The sequence below is a fragment of the Mustela nigripes genome, chromosome 12, assembly GCF_022355385.1.
Source record: "Mustela nigripes isolate SB6536 chromosome 12, MUSNIG.SB6536, whole genome shotgun sequence".
NCBI lineage: Eukaryota > Metazoa > Chordata > Mammalia > Carnivora > Mustelidae > Mustela > Mustela nigripes.
The window spans coordinates 56242772-56247785 of NC_081568.1; the positions used below are offsets into that span (position 1 = coordinate 56242772).

Sequence of the window (5014 nt, forward strand, 5' to 3'; positions counted from 1 at the left end):
GCTTTCCCGTTCCAATACCCGCAAGCTCTGCCACACTCAGACACCCCCGATCCTTCTGTGACCCTGCGGGACCTGAGGCCACGCTGATCCCGCGTGGGCTTCGCCCCGGTTTAGCCTCTGGAGCGATGTCCCTCAGCGGAACAGACTTTTAAAAGTCCTGATTTTGTGCGCGGTTGCTCCGCCGCTTGCCGGGAGCCGGCCCCTCCCCCTGGGGTCTATCTTCCCGTCGCTTTGGATTCACTTCTCCGCCGGTCCTACCTTTCAGAAAGTGGTTGTTTTTCTGTTTCCAGAATTGCTGTTCTTCTCTTCGATCTGCCGATGGATTTTCAGGTGTTTGCAATCTTTAGATAAGCTATCTAGCTGATCTCCGGCTAGCTGAAGCAGTCTCAGCCTGCTGCTTCTCCGCCATCTTGACTCCTCCCTCAGCATACCATATTTTTTTTTTTTTTTTTTTTTAAAGATTTTATTTATTTATTTGTAAGAGAGAGAGAGAGTGAGAGCAAGCACAGGCAGACAGAGTGGAAGGCAGAGTCAGAGGGAAGAAGCAGGCTCCCCGCGGAGCAAGGAGCCCGATGTGGGACTCGATCCCAGGACGCTGGGATCATGACCTGAGCCGAAGGCAGCTGCTTAACCAACTGAGCCACCCAGGCGTCTACGGCCATACCACCCTGTACGCGCCCGATCTCGTCTGATCTCGGAAGCATACCATATTTTTTAAGAAACACTGCTTTTCTGTGTTAACTACTATGGCTAGCTCTTTTATCAGTTTTAGTCATTTTAATACTGTATTAAATTTTCCTTCACCCTTTTCTTATATAAATGATATAAAACTACTTTTATGAAAAAATGTATTATATTTGTGCAGAGATTATTTGGATATAAGCTTCTAGTAAGCTCTATTAGATAGTGGAGGCCCTGAGAAGGATCCTGTTCAGAGGGTTGTTTTTCCCTGGGGTATTTTCTGATCACTGAGCAGATGACCTCAGACACTAAAGATTATACAACACTGTTAAGTAACTCATGGATCTAAGGTAGTGGAAGTCCAGAGTCCACAAGAGGAAGGGGAGGAGGCTGTTGTCAAACTCGATGCACTTTGGTTTGTGATTCGGAGAGACCTAATTATCAGAATAGCGGAAAGTTGGTAAATTCTCACAGGAACTGCAAATCAGCTTCAAACTAACCCAGACCTGAAATTGAATTGAGGAATCATAGATTAACTGCACCCCTGGGCATCTTACAGAAACAAACATTAATTTTTGTACCAAGAGAAAAATATCATCCTAGTCTTTAAGTTATTTCTACTTAAAACAAAATTATTGTTCAGTACACATTTTTAAAAAACAGCACACAAAATTATAACAAATAAACCTGGCACAAGTAACTTACAATATGAATAAAAATCAACACAACGATAATAAAAACAGATTCATTGAGACTGCAGATACTGAAGTTATGTGATATAAATTTAAATTAAACACTTTCTATGATAGAGAACATATTAAAATTGTGGAACTAAAAGAAGAAAAATAGGCACTTGAAGAATATAACCATAGTTAAGTATTCATTAATTAACTTTATTAGCAGATTAAACACAGACAAAAAGAGACTTAATGAACTAAAAAAATAGATATGAAAATGTCCAAAATAAACCATAGAGACTAAAGTATGGAAAAGCATAGGAAAGTACCAAAGACAGAGGCTATGACAAGAAGGGCTAATATGCATGTGATTCAAGTCCCAACAAGAAAAGAAAAAAAGGATTAGCAGAGAAGCATTTTGTAAAGACATAATGACTAAGAAAGTCCCCAAATTGATGAAAGACATCAAGCCTCAGGTTCAGAAACTCCTATGAATTTTGAGCAAAATATATAAAAAGTAATCCGGGTTTAGGCACATAATATAAAACTGTTTCAATCTAAAGACAAAAAAAAAAATTAAGCACCCACATAAAAAGGACAGATTCCCTTCAAAGAAGCAAATGAAAGACTCACAGCTGACGTCTCAACATTATGACATGGCTAGAAGGTAAACTCCAAAGTGTCAAGAGAAAATAATTATCAAATGAGAGTTCTATAGAAAGAAAAAAATATCTCTCAAGATTGTAGAACAGAAATAGACATTTCCAGACAAATGAAAATTGAGGGAATTTGTCACCAACGTTTCCATGTGAAAGGAAATCTTAAAGGGTATTCTTTAGGCCAAGTAAAATTATCCTGAATAGAAGATCAGAGGTGGCTTTCTCTTTTTCGCCCCCATCCTGCTGTGTGCTGCTCGCTGGGCGCTGTTAATTGACCATGTCTTCTCACAAGACTTTCAGGATCAAGCGATTCCTGGCCAAGAAACAAAAGCAGAATCGTCCCATTCCCTAGTGGATTCGGATGAAAACTGGTAATAAAATCAGGTACAACTCCAAGAGGAGGCACTGGAGGAGAACCAAGCTGGGTCTCTAAGGCGTCCCACATCACGCGATGACACACCTAATTGGCACCACGTATTTAATTAAGCTACTTGAGGATCATGTGTTCTATTCCATCACCCTGTATACACCTTTCTGCCTGGCCAATAGATACCATTTATCAGCGAAAGATTTTTCTGTTATTATAGCTCTGCACCAGTGGGTTGGTTTGGTAATAAACGTGAGGCCTTTGAGCTGTTAAAAAAAAAAAAAAAAAAAAAAAAAAAAGATGATCAGAGGTGTAGGAAAGAATAAGAGTAGTAGAATAATAAATATGAGGATAATGCAAATGCATAGTATCTATATAATAATAATTCTAATACTACTTAAAAAACTATATGCTAAAAATAATAAAGCAATAATAATATGTCATGTCTCATTGAGTTTAAATACATGCACACACAAAATTAAGTGGTGTTAAACAGGAAGTGGAGTTAAAGAGTATGGCAACAAGCAATTAATTTTAAGCTTTGATAAACCAAGAAAGTTAAGTTTCTAGGGTTACTAGTAAAAGAATTATTATTATTTTAAAAAATATTTTATTTATTTGACAGACAAAGATCACAAGTAGGCAGAGAAGCAGGCAGTGAGTGGAGGAGGCGGACTCTCCGCTGAGCAGAGAGCCTGGTGCAGGGCTCAATCCCAGGACCCTGGGATCACGACCTACCAGTAAAAGAATTATAAAAGAGTATGTAACTTCACAAATAATTGAGTAAAATGAAATAACCCAAAATTTTCAATTAACTGAAAAGATCCAGGAAAAAGGAGACACATGAAAATAAAATAGTAGCACAGAATATTTAGCATGATTTTATATTTATACCTAAATATTAAAAAGCTATAGAAATATTTAAAAATTGAATAATATGATAAGCAAGCAATCTAATGTGCATATGTTGTATACCACTCCCAGTTAAACCATAAAATGCTGTCCTTTTCAATGTATTTCAAACATTTACGAACCAGTTATTTGCTGGGTCATCAGGCAAGTCTCAACAAAAGAATGAAATCAGGCAGAATATGTTCTTTGACCATGAAGAAGTTATCTATAAAAGAATGCAAAAATACAATTAGAAAAATGTTCACATAGGATAAAAAATTTAAATATACTCTTGTAGACCATCCATTTGGGTCAAAGAAGAAACCAGTAACAGAATTAAAATATTTTTAGTTGATTGATAATGAAAATCCTATATTAAAAAATGTATAAGCTGCAGCAAAGACCACTCTTAGATGGCAATTTATGCCATTAAATGTATTCATTAGAAATGGAAGCATGCTGGGGTTAAGAGTCCAACTCTTGATTTCAGATCAGATCATTGTCTCAGGATTGTGAGAACAAGACCAGGGTTGGGCTCCCTGCTGGGCATGGAGCCTGCTTGGGATTCTCCCTCTCCCTCTGCACCACCCCAAACCCCTGCCACCTCACTCCTCTCTCTTTCTCTCTTTCTCTCCTTCCCTCTTAAAAAAAAAAAAAAAAAAAAAAAAGGAAGGAAGGAAAGAAAGGAAATGGAAATGGAAGCATGCTGAAAATAGCTTTTCCAGAATTTAAAAAATAACCACAAATTGACCATAAAGTAAAAGAATGAAAAAAAAAAGAAAAGAAAAAACCAAATGAAATAGAAAATAAATGATGCTGAAAGTTCTGTCTTTGAAAAGAGTCATAAGATTGGTAAATTTTTATTTGGACTAATGCAAAAAAAAATGATACAAATAACCAATTTCAAGAATAGAGAAGAATCAATACTACAAAGCTACAAATATTGAAAAGGTAATTAGATATCATAACAACTTTAGGGCAATAAACAGACATTCACAAAAGAATTACATAAGAATCAATTATAAATGTAAGCATACCTGCAATTAGTAAAAATTAATTAATTAATTAATTAATTCATAAATTAAAACCTTTCCAGAAGATAAAATATCAGGCCCAGGAAATTCTATCAAACATTTCAGAAAGAAATGATGCTAATCTAACACAAACTCTTTCGAGCCCTAAAAAAGTAGCAAATTTTATGTATGTGTCCAGCACAAATAATCTCGATACTAAAAACATGGAAATGTCATTATAAGAAAAAACTAATGGCCAGTATAACTTATGAACTTAGATGAAAATATCTTACATAGATTATTAACAAACCAAATCCAGCAATTTAAAAGGGAATAATGCATTGTAAATAGGCTTATGCCATGAATATAAGGTTTGTTTAATATTTTGAAATTCAATGAAATACCACATACTAACTGAAAAAAAAGCTATCATAATTTTCCTAAAAGGTATAGAAAATTTTTAATAAAATATAATATTCTTTACTGATAAAAAGCTAAGCAAACTAGGAAGAGGACTTATTTGATTTTTCTAAAAGTTACTTACCAAAAAAAAAAAAAAAGGAAAGAAAAAGAAAAAAAATGTTTAAAATCACATCCAGCATCATTTTTAATGGAAAATATTACAAGGTTTCCCTCTGAGATTGAGTACAAGACATATAGGTCTAATAAAATACTCTGTATTCAATATCTCACTGAATGTTGTAGCTAATATAATAAATCCAGAAA

The 5014-nt window shown here is 35.1% G+C and overlaps 1 pseudogene; it reads left to right on the forward strand.

Annotated features, from left to right (window-relative positions):
- The first annotated feature begins 2279 nt into the window (after positions 1 to 2279).
- On the forward strand, positions 2280 to 2620 carry LOC132027822 (large ribosomal subunit protein eL39-like; annotated as a pseudogene).
- Positions 2621 to 5014: the final 2394 nt, after the last annotated feature.